Source organism: Hippocampus bargibanti, linkage group LG02 (genome assembly GCF_051943395.1).
Source record: "Hippocampus bargibanti isolate YZ-2025 linkage group LG02, ASM5194339v1, whole genome shotgun sequence".
Taxonomy (NCBI): Eukaryota; Metazoa; Chordata; class Actinopteri; order Syngnathiformes; family Syngnathidae; genus Hippocampus; species Hippocampus bargibanti.
In genome coordinates, this window is record NC_142735.1 from 35,417,960 (window position 1) to 35,429,115 (window position 11,156).

An 11,156-nucleotide genomic window follows, 5' to 3' on the forward strand; every position below is an offset into this window, starting at 1 on the left:
AATAATACATGCCATTTATCAGCGCCCTGTAAAGCTCTCAAGGTCACTTTACAGTCACAGGATTAGGTTTTCTGTAGGTGAGCAGCGGCAGCCACACGCGCCAGCATTCATTCAACCCACTGATAGAAAGCTAACTAGCCAGCTAATAGCTAGCCAGCCATATAGCTAATCGATACCACAAATTAATACCAGAATGCTGCAGACGCAAACCTCAACACTTTTATTATCTAGCTAGCTCTGTAGCTATCTATCTATTAGCTATCTAGCTGACGAGCTACCTATCTAGCTAACTATAGCTATCAATTAGCTATATAGCTATCTGGCGAGCTATCTATGAGCTAGCTGGCTAGCTTTCTGTCTATTGGAGTTACTTCCGGGTTGAGTGAACGTTTGGCGCGTGTGACTTCCACTTCTTACCCACAGAAAAACGTATACTGTGACTGTAAAGTGACCTTGAGAGTTTTGAAAGGCGCTTAGAAATGAAATGTATTATTATTATTATTATAGGCAGCAAATAGATAGCTAGCTAGGTAGCCAGCTAGTTAGCTAATAGACACTAAATAGAGAGCAAATAGAAAGCAAGCTAGATAGCCAGCTAGATAGCCAGCCAGATAGCTAATAGACAGCTAACAGAGATCAAATAGACAGTTGGCTAGGTCCATTGTAGGACTATTTAAAGGCTTTCTGATTCTGAAAACGCTGATAGTGGCCATAAACCTTGGCTGTTAAAATGGTTTAGTTGGTTTCGAACAAAGTATGGTAAGCCGTCGTCGTTGTTGTTTTTGGAGGAGAGGGTGTGGCCGTACGTCTTTCAGCGTTCCTTGGCGTGTTCTTTCATGACTGAGAATATTTTTGCATTCTTTTGAACAGACACAAGCTTTTTGGATTTGATTGGATTTGCCTTCATTAGTCTCGCAGTAAAGAAATTTACAATTTAAAAAAACAATTTTAATCCTGGAAGATACTGGTGTCAAAGTCAAGACCCGCGGGCCAAATCTGGCCCGCCACATCATATTATTCGGTCCGCGAAAGCAAATCTAGCATGTCGATTTCCACGAAAGTCCCAACCAAAACTGTCCCATGTAAATCACAATAACGCATTATTCTTGACTTCAAATTTGGAAACTAGTTATTCATTCATTTTTTTCCTGTTTTCTAAATGTAATAAGTGCAGACGAAACATTCTTTATGGTTTCGCCAAAATTCCTAACAGCCCTCGAGAGGAAAGATCGTAACTGAAATGTGGCCCGCGGCAAAAAAATGACTTTGACACCTTTGCTAGACCTGACCCATCAAAGAATCGCCAGAAAATTCCGTTTTTTTTTTTTTTTTTTTTTGCAATCTTAGATGCTAATTTTGCTAATTGCTCTATCGGAAGGACTTCTTTAATGGATTGCAAACATGTATGCTTTCCTCTTCAGACCTATTTGAATCATATTCATAACTGGATGAGTAACAAGAAAGCATCTTCTCCCAATCTGAAGCCATTGTTTTGATTCTGGAGCAAGGCAGTTTGTGAAGGAGTATCCTGGTGTGACATCACGAACAAGGGGGCGGGACCTTCTGAAACTTCTCCGAAGTCATTTTGAAGTAGTTTTGGGACACTTTAACTCATTTTTATTGGTGTTTTGCATTTGACTAAAAATATCAGCTTGCGCGTTTTGGGTATTTTAGTTGATATAGAACGTTTTTCTGATGTCAGTTAGGAAACGAAAAACGGTGTCGGTTGTCCTTTAAATTTCACGACAAAAGTCAAATCCCATTCAAAATGAACGACTGGAAACCAAAATGAATGAAGAAGAACCTGCTGCAGAGTTCGCGCAGTATAAAAAGCTTACTTAAGACAACAATGGAGAAAAGACCTCACCCCAACATTACCCACACATCAAGCTCGATGTACGGGTAATGAGTGAGGAGCAGCGCTGACACACCACAAACATGCAGGTGAACAGGTTGTGACGGGAACAAGGGAACGTGGTCTAGAAACAAGCTGAACTTGAGATTGGGAACGAACAGTGGAGGACCGTCAAGGCCTGCAAAGCCTTCTCTGCTACCCTAAAAATATTTGAATCACGTACTGATGTGAATTATCTTTTGTCCATGAATTCTAATGAAATAATTTCAAATTGTCTTTCAACTTCCTTTCATGACGTTTCTTCCAGATGTGTGTTTTTGCATTGAATCATTTAGCCAATCATATTTCAGACATTTGTTACCAGGGTAAGAAATCGACCAGGATGCCTTCACAGTCTGTTTTGCAGGCCCTGGAGCATAAAAATAAGTGTCAATGAAACTGTTGCTTTAGCCAATCCAATCATAGTATTACTAGCCGCTGATCAGCACATACTGGCTAGAGCTAGCACAGTATCGACAGCGTGCATGCATGAGCAAATATTTTGTAATTACTTTGTAATAATAATAATACATAGTCAGACAGTGAAAAGAACGCTAGATAGCAAATAGCTAACCAGATAACTAATAAAAGAAAATACAAGAAAAGGCAGCCACTTTGCGTTGATTTAATAGTGGTTTTGTCAACCCACAATGGCTGAAAGGAGAAGAAATGGATTTGATTGTAGATTTACTGTTGAAGTCATTTTCAAGACGTACTTTTCACGAAAAAAATGGACATCTATAAGAAAATAAGTATTTCCTGGCTAACTTGTAGTAAATCACCACCCTTTTTTTCAGTCTGGATAGATTCAAACATAGCACTACTGAAGGCCTAGCGATGAAATCCACAACGCGCCACTGGAATGACTATATATAGGTACGCTCCAGTGAGCTATATTCCACCGCGATTGTTTCTGTCCAGTGAAGCGAGCACACCCTGTACTCGCAGTCGTATATCATTGTATTTTTGTGAAGTACATAATCGTTTTTTTTGTGGGATTTTTCAAGATAAGCAGCTTATGATGACGTATTACACACGAAAAAATGGATTGAAGTTTCTGCTCTTTTTTTGCTAACACTACAGTTTATGAAGGTGAGTAAGTTGTATTTTTATAACTCATAGAAGTGGTTGAATATATATTTTTCTCCATAACTGCCAAGTTTCAAGCAAAAAGAAGCATTAGCATCTACATTTCTAGAGCTCGCCATTTTCTTTCCTAGTATTCAGTGACAGCCATTTTGGATTTCTGACGAAAATCTGCCTGCATTCGATTGTTGATATTTGCGAATTTATATTTTGAATCTTCTTGTGTTTTTGTTCAGAATTTCAAAAGCTTTCCAATGGTACCTTACTCGTTAAGATCTGCCAACATTTAAGAACGTTATGATCGTTTAAACTGTAATAAAGAACTCGTTGACCGATTTTCATTGTTTTAACTGTCATTACAGGCAGAAAATCACCTCATATTTCGAAAATTAAACATTCCATTATTTCCTTATTATTTGTCATACAACAATAATCTATACATGATTTGAAGGCTATTTAAATGCACTTTAATATGCTTTTAGAAAATTTGTGTCACATCCCTATTTATAAAGATCTCAAAACGCCTGTAAATGTCCTCATTGTGGGACGAATAAAGGTTTTGTGATTCTGGTTCCCTCAGCAGTTGAGTCGTAAACAAAACAAAAAAAGGGATGCCCAGCAACGACTTTCCTTTTCCATTTCTGTTCATGAGCTCAATTCATTGACGCAGTATTGAGTCATCAATCATCGGAAGCCATTTGAAGGCTTCTCGCTGTAAACATCACGTTGCATTTGGAGGCAGGGGAAAACGTGCACGCATTACCCCCTCCCCCTCGTCTCCTCCACAAACTAACTCGATTGACGTGCCTTCTTATCGTCTATCTCTCCTCTCCGGAGCGCACGTTTGATTTTCTTGAAGTGGAACAACAGGCTACGCTTGTTCATCTGGTTTCGACAGTTGTGGAGACAATCGGTGTCAAGTAGTGAGTGATGAGAATTCCGGCTCTTTTCAGAGAGCCGGTTCTTTTGGTTTGGCTCACTAAAAAAGATCCGTTTTTTTCGGCACCCAAATCGCTCCTCATGTTTTTTATTAAATTAATTTACAACCAAAAATTATGTGTACAACGAATTACTCATGTAAAAAATACACTATATCAAATATTTTTGATTGATTTTTTTGATTGATTGATTTATATGTGCACAGAGAGCATCCACTAACTTGACTCTGGTCTGATGATCAGCTGACACTAATTTGCTTTTCATATTAATAATGCTATCATAAGAACTAGTAAAAAATATAATGTAATAATAATAACAGCATTATGTGATGACATTTGTCCATCTGTCCACCCTAACCGTCACCCACCCCCCTTCTCCTCACTGCTGCGTGTGTCTGTAATTCTCCCCCTTCCTCTACCACGGATATCGACCAATCACGTGCGGCTTTAACCGAAGACTGAGAGGGAGGGGGACAAAAAAATCGGCTATTTCCGGCTCATTGTTAGGAACCGGCTCTCTTCGTTCACTTCAGAGATCCGATTCTCAGATTCGGCTCGTTCGCGAACGACACATCACTAGTGTCAAGTACCCGATGCGTTCAAGATGGCGGATGTTCAAGAAGCGAAATCAATATGCTTTTACAGGTAAAAGAAACAAACAGTATGACGCAGCAGTGCGACGCTAGAGGACTGAACAGACTCAGAAAGTTTTTCGAGACGAATACAACTCATAAAATATTTGTAAAGACAGAATCTTTGCCGATTTTCTTGCCCAGGACGACGCGTTAGTTATATGTCTTTCGCGAACGAACCGGCTCATAGAGCCGTCTATTTGAAGTAAACGACTGGGGAGCCCTTATAGGAGCCGATTCCGCAACCGCTTCGGTTAAAGTCGCGCGTGATTGGTCAAAATCCGTGGTAGAAGACACACATATCGCGGAAAGCACACATGTAAATAAATAAAATCACATAAATGTTAAAAGGTATATATTGTATTGTATATTTTTTGGTGGTAAATTAATTTGAGCAGCAACAACAACGAAAAAAAAGGAAAATCGAGGAGCGTTTTGGGAGCCGAAAGAGCCAGATCTTTTAAGTACATAGTAATAATCCATTTCATTTCTAAGCGCCTTTCAAAACGCTCAAGGTCACTTTACAGTCACAGGATCGGTTTTTCTGCGGGTGAGAAGCGACAGCCACATGCGCCAGCGTTCACTCAACCCGGAAGTAACTCAAATAGATAGAAAGCTAGCCAGATAGCTAATAGATAGCCAGCTAGACATTTAGCTAACTAGCTAGATAGCCATACAGCTCATAAATAGCCAAATAGCAAAGGTACCTAGCTAGCTAATAGATAGCAAAAGGATAGCCAGCTAGGTAGCTAGCTAATAGATAGCAAATGGATAGCAAATAGATAGCACAAATGTCCTGTGTGGAGTTTGAGTCTTTTCCCTACGTGCATTTATTGTTTTTTTTTTTGCATTTGACTAAAAATATCAGCTTGCGTGTTTTGGCTATTTTAGATGCTATAAAACGTTTTTCTGATGTCAGTTAGGAAACAAAAAAAGTGGTGTCGGTTGTCCTTTGAAGGTGTGTATCTCATAAATGCAAAAAAAAAAAAATGTTTATGGCGTGCGTCCGTGTTTGCGAACTTGTTTCGGCAACACGTGTACACGTTTGAAGGGAGTGTCGCATTCAATCCAGCTTCCGTCTTATGTGTGCTTGAACAAGTACAATGACATTTTGAAGGGTGTGTCCATACTTGAAGTAGACTGACTCACACCTTAGATATGAAGTTTTTACTGTGTACTTATTGTGATAAAGTACATTAAGGGTAAACAATCACTTTGATGAGAGTGCATTGGCCACATTTTGACCTATTTCCTTCTTGATTTGATTGGCAGATATGGCTCAGCGTGCATACGCATTTTCATCAACGCGTACAGTTTAGGCTGCGTCACAAACACACCCATGTTACGCTCATCAAACGGGTTTCGGAGGTTTTTCCGCATTGCTATTTTGCAAGTGGAGCAGATTAATAAACCTAATTGACACGCGCATACCGTGTGTATACTGTATGTACATTATATACAGTACATTATATACAGTATATACAGTGATACCTTGGCTTACGAACTTAATTGCTTCCCAGACAGTGTGTAAGGTGAAAAGTGTGTATCCCAAAAATTAATTTCCCATAGGAAACCATTAAAATGAGAGTAATCCGTTCCCAGGTCTCCATAAAATATAATTTTCAACTAAATAAGCCTAAACAACCGACGTCTCTGGACAAGTTGTGTCCATAATTTGTCAAATGGCTTCAAATGACTTCTACTGAGCGTATTTTACAAAGATTCCACCGCATATAGCTGTATTTTACGTTTTAAAACTCATGATGAATATTCCGGAAGTCTTGTTTTTGAGTTGGTGACGAGTCCGTACGTGACGTCACTGAAGGAACGCCCCTGACCGAAAAAAAAAGACACATTGTAGCAGTCCTTCCATCACGTCAATGTATGTTGCTGTACTTTGGTCTGAAAACTTTGTGTAGCACCTAAAAGAGGCAGAAAATGGCGACAAAGCTCCATGTAAGGAATTAATCAGCCTGTGGAAACAGGCCCATTTCCCACCCCTGATGCCTCAAAATGGCACGGAATAAATTTTTTAATCGATTTCAAACATGTATGTTTTCTTCTTCAGAACTATTTGAATCATATTCATAACTGGATGAGTAACAAGAAAGCATCTTTGTTTTGATTCTCGAGCAAGGCAAGACGTCTTGCCGTGACATCACGAACAAGGGGGCGGGACCTTCTGAAACTGGCCACTTCCGGTTTCAAAATGAAGTACTTTTTCGACACTAAGTCATTTTTATTGGTGTTTTGCATTTGACTAAAAATATCATACTGCGTGTTTTGGGCATTTTAGATGCGATAAAACGTTTTTCTGATGTCAGTTGGGAAACAAAAAAGTGACGTCGGTTGTCCTTTAAAACTACACACAACATACCTTATTCTATGTATAATAAATGTACTATTGTATTGTAATAAAAGAAATACACTGCACTGTATAATAAAGTCACTTTATTTACATGTGTGATGGTCGTCTGTGTAAGCTCTCAGTCGTACAGGATTAGTCCATCGATGAAAAGGTTTCTTCAGCCGTCATCTGTACTTCTTTGAAGGTGTCGGATGTTTCACTTCTTATCCGAGAAACTTCGTCAGCAAACTAAAGTCTTACTGGTAGTTTAGGCCATATATATATATATATATATATATATATATATATATATATATATATATATATATATATATATATATATATATATATATATTTCCCACAATTTTTCACATTCACAGTTTTCAGTGGCTGATTATCAGAATCAAAATCAGAAAACCTTTATTCATCCCACAATGGGGAAATTTGAATCTAAGTGCTGTCATTGGATGACATCAGCGCTGGGAACCAATCAAGTTACAGCCATGTACAAAACCTCTGAGTCTTTCAGCATTTTTTTTTTACTATATACGTTTTTTTTCCTGAAAAAAAAAAATCCGCGATGTACCGAAATCGGGGGGGAGTGAACCGCGAAGTAGCGAGGGATCACTGTATTACGTTTCACGCACATTGTACTGTACTCCCCCTGCCACTCCTTAAGAATTTCCCTCATTTATATTCATTTTTCCCGTCTTTTTGTCTTTAACTGACTATGAGGAGTCACATCGTTCTTCTTCCAGCTTTCCATTAGGACGTGCGGCAATGTTCTAACCTACCTGGAGGACGGAGAAGACATTTTTTAGTGTGAGTAAGAGTGGCGTTACAATAAGCTGAGTCAGCAAGTGACTGCGCCGCTTTAACATGTAACTGCGCCACCTTGTGGTCAAATTAAGTGGACGTTTGTGAGTCGTCATTCTTGCGTCAGAGGGTTAAACAATTTAACTAAATCTAATAGATATTACTATATAGTTAAAAGCGAAACCACACAAAAATAACATTTTCACTAATTATTATTTTTTTTATACTTCGCCATGTGAATACTTTGCTGCTGTTTTTGACCTCAAGCCTTCCGCCATCACGAGCAGTGAGAGGCTTGAAAACCCGGATGTAACTGGCGCCGATTGTGTCATTGGTGCCATGACAACAAAAATAGAATTTATTTTGGCTTGTTGTTTTGTAAATGTGTTTCGTGTTTCTATGTTAACCTTTATATTCGTGTTTTTTTTTTCTTAAAATCGTCGTCAGTATTTTATTATTTTGCGCGATCACTTCCGGTTCCGCGTCACGTGTTCCTATGGGCGAGAGAAAGAAATTACGAGAAAGTGAACGATTGAGTCGACGTCATTAAAGTTTGTCTACTTTGGGTTTACAAGGTGCACAAGGTACGTTATTCATTTGCTTACTGGATGTCTTGTACGAACATATTGTAGTATTTCGATTGTTGTTTGAAATGTTTTATGTAGTTTACATACCTGTCAATCGGGCCGTATTTTGAACGATTTTTTTGCACATTTTTAGATGTGTAGGGCATACAAGAAAGCTTGTACGGGAAACGCAAAAATTGTTCAATATAATGTTGAGATATTTTTGATTCCGTTTTCGTCATTTAATATGAAATATAAATCCGTGCGAAACATCTCGTCAAGAAACAATAGTTCCGAGAAGACAATTTCCGGTCACGTGTAATTTTATTTTGAAATCAGTTACATTAAACAGTTTACCGTGTTTTTTTTCCTCGCCGTAATATCATTCATATTTTTTTATCAACATTATAAGGACACATTCAATTTGTCACAACAACACACAAAAAATTGCGTATTCTAACACACTCATGGTAACAAATATGCGCAACCGTTCACTCAACACAGAAATGTACCTTGATTTGGTTATGATGCACGTTAATATTTTCGGAACCTCCAACCATGTCGTTGTGCCTCGCCCCTAAGAACAGTATTTCCAGGAATCCCCCTTTTTAGAAGGCTCAAGGGATTCCTGGGAAAACTGGACCCCAGGAGAGAGGAGAATTGGGAAAAGCCCCCCACCCGCCAAAACAAAACAAAAAAAAAATACAAATCCAAATGGATTTCTTCGCATCAAGTTTCAAGAATTGAAGTGGCAAATGATGACATTTGATCCTTTCAAATAAAATAAAAGCAAGGAAACAATATACTACAGTGATACCTCAGCTTACGAACTTAATTGCTTCCCAGAAAGTGTGTGTAAGGCAAAAAAGTGTGTCTTCCAAACAGTAATTTCCCATTGGAAACCATTAAAAATGAGAATAATCCGTTTCGAAGTCCCCATAAAACATAATTTTCTACTAAATAAGCCTTAAAACTACGATCTACCCACCTACCTAACTCCACCTTCCAACCTATCTACATCGTTCTATCTATCTATCTATCTATCTATCTATCTATCTATCTATCTATCTATCTATCTATCTATCTATCTATCTATCTATCTATCTATCTATCTATCTATCTCTGCCCACCTACCCACCTACCTAACTCCACCTTGCAACCTACTTACATCTACCTATCGATCTATATCTACCTACCTAACCACCTACCTAACCCTACATACATCTACATCTACCTACCCAACTACCTAAACCCACCTTCCAGCCTACCTACATCTATATCTACCTATCTATCTATATCTACCTACCTACTTACCTAACTTGTCTAACCCTACCTACATCTACATATCTATCTACCTACCCACCTTCCAACCTATCTACATCTACCTACAGTTATACCTTGGTTTACGAACTTAATTGGTTCCCAGACAGAGTGTCTAAGGCAAAAAGTGTGTATCACAAAATTTAATTTCCCATAAGAAACCATTAAAATTGGAATAATCCGTTCCCAGGTCCGCATAAAACATACTTTTCTAATTTTCTAAGCCTGAAAACTACACAAAATATACCTTATTTTATATATAATAAATGTGATATTGTATTGTCATTAAAGAAATAAATTGTACTATATTATAAAGTCGTTTTATTGACCTTTGTATTGGTCGATGTCGTTGATACCTCTTAATGATATCCGAGTGAAGTTGGCGTGCTTTCTCGGCGATAATACCCTCACTCACACTGTCCCCTGCTAGCTGCTTTTTGTTAATCCAAATCAACAGACATTTTTCATCCTCTTCTATTGCCTGAGACTGTTGCTTAGACAACACAGGAACACCCTTAGCCGCACGTAGCAATGGTCGACTTAGCATACTGGTAGGGGGACGCTAAGTCACACAAACGCACACCTCGTTCGTATTCTTCGATGATCTCCTTCTTCTGCTCGAGCATCATTTTGTTTTGTGTCCTCTTCGCCTCTTTTTTCGGTCCCAAAAAAAGCAAAAGTACTCTACTTGATAACAAACCACTTCCGCACTCAAAGAAAGGGGGTGAGGAAAACTAGTCGGCCAGCCATTGTGGCGCTCCGTGTGTTTCCCGAAAACTAGTTCGTATGCCAAGATTATATCATTTAATATTCGTACGGCGAAAAGTTCGTTAGCTAAAACATTCGTTAGCCGAGGTATCACTATACACATCCTGTATGTCTCCATTAATATGAATATCATGATTCTCAATTCTGAAAAGTGAACCGTCGCATTTTTTTTTTGGGGCCACTTTTTAAATTGAAAACAATCACATGACAACTGTCTTGGGGAAGTCGGCGAAGGACAACCTGTACTCGTCTGTAGACGGACGCTGACGCGTTCCTGCGTCCCGAGCTACAGTGCTTCATCTCAGACTAGCGACTGACCAGAGATGCAGCACTGCACCAGGGGCCGCAGGGAAGACTCAAACGAAGAAAAAAAAAACTACACGGAAAATAAAATAACATCAAAAGGGTAAACAGGAAATGACTCCAATCCTCAATGGACTTGCGCAATTCCAACTTCCTGTGCTCTTCCCTTTCACATTACGTGCACAACTTTTAGATTAGATTTAGCCTTTATTAGTCTCGCACTGGAGAAAATGACATTTCACAGCAGCAAAGTGATGAAAGGGAGAAGAAAGGAAAGGAAGAAGTAGAAAAACAAAATACAGGAGCTGCTGTGAAGGTAGACACTGTCGCGGCGCCATCTTGAAAAAAAAAAAAAAAAATAAAATAAAATATAACACACAGTCATTCAATCTTAATAATAATAATAAAGCTAGCTCTCTAGCTAATAGCTAGCCAATAGATAGCCAATCGATAGCTAGAGAGCTAGCATGATAGCTATACCACAAA

General features: G+C 38.7%; 1 long non-coding RNA gene across 1 annotated transcript in view; it reads right to left on the bottom strand.

Annotated features, from left to right (window-relative positions):
• Positions 1-9,968: 9,968 nt before the first annotated feature.
• LOC148902539 (uncharacterized) overlaps positions 9,969-11,156 on the bottom strand; it is a 9,755-nt gene continuing 8,567 nt past the window's right edge. The window contains exon 3 of the long non-coding RNA XR_016118050.1: positions 9,969-11,008. This is a non-coding gene — a long non-coding RNA (uncharacterized LOC148902539). The remainder of the gene's footprint in view (positions 11,009-11,156) is intronic.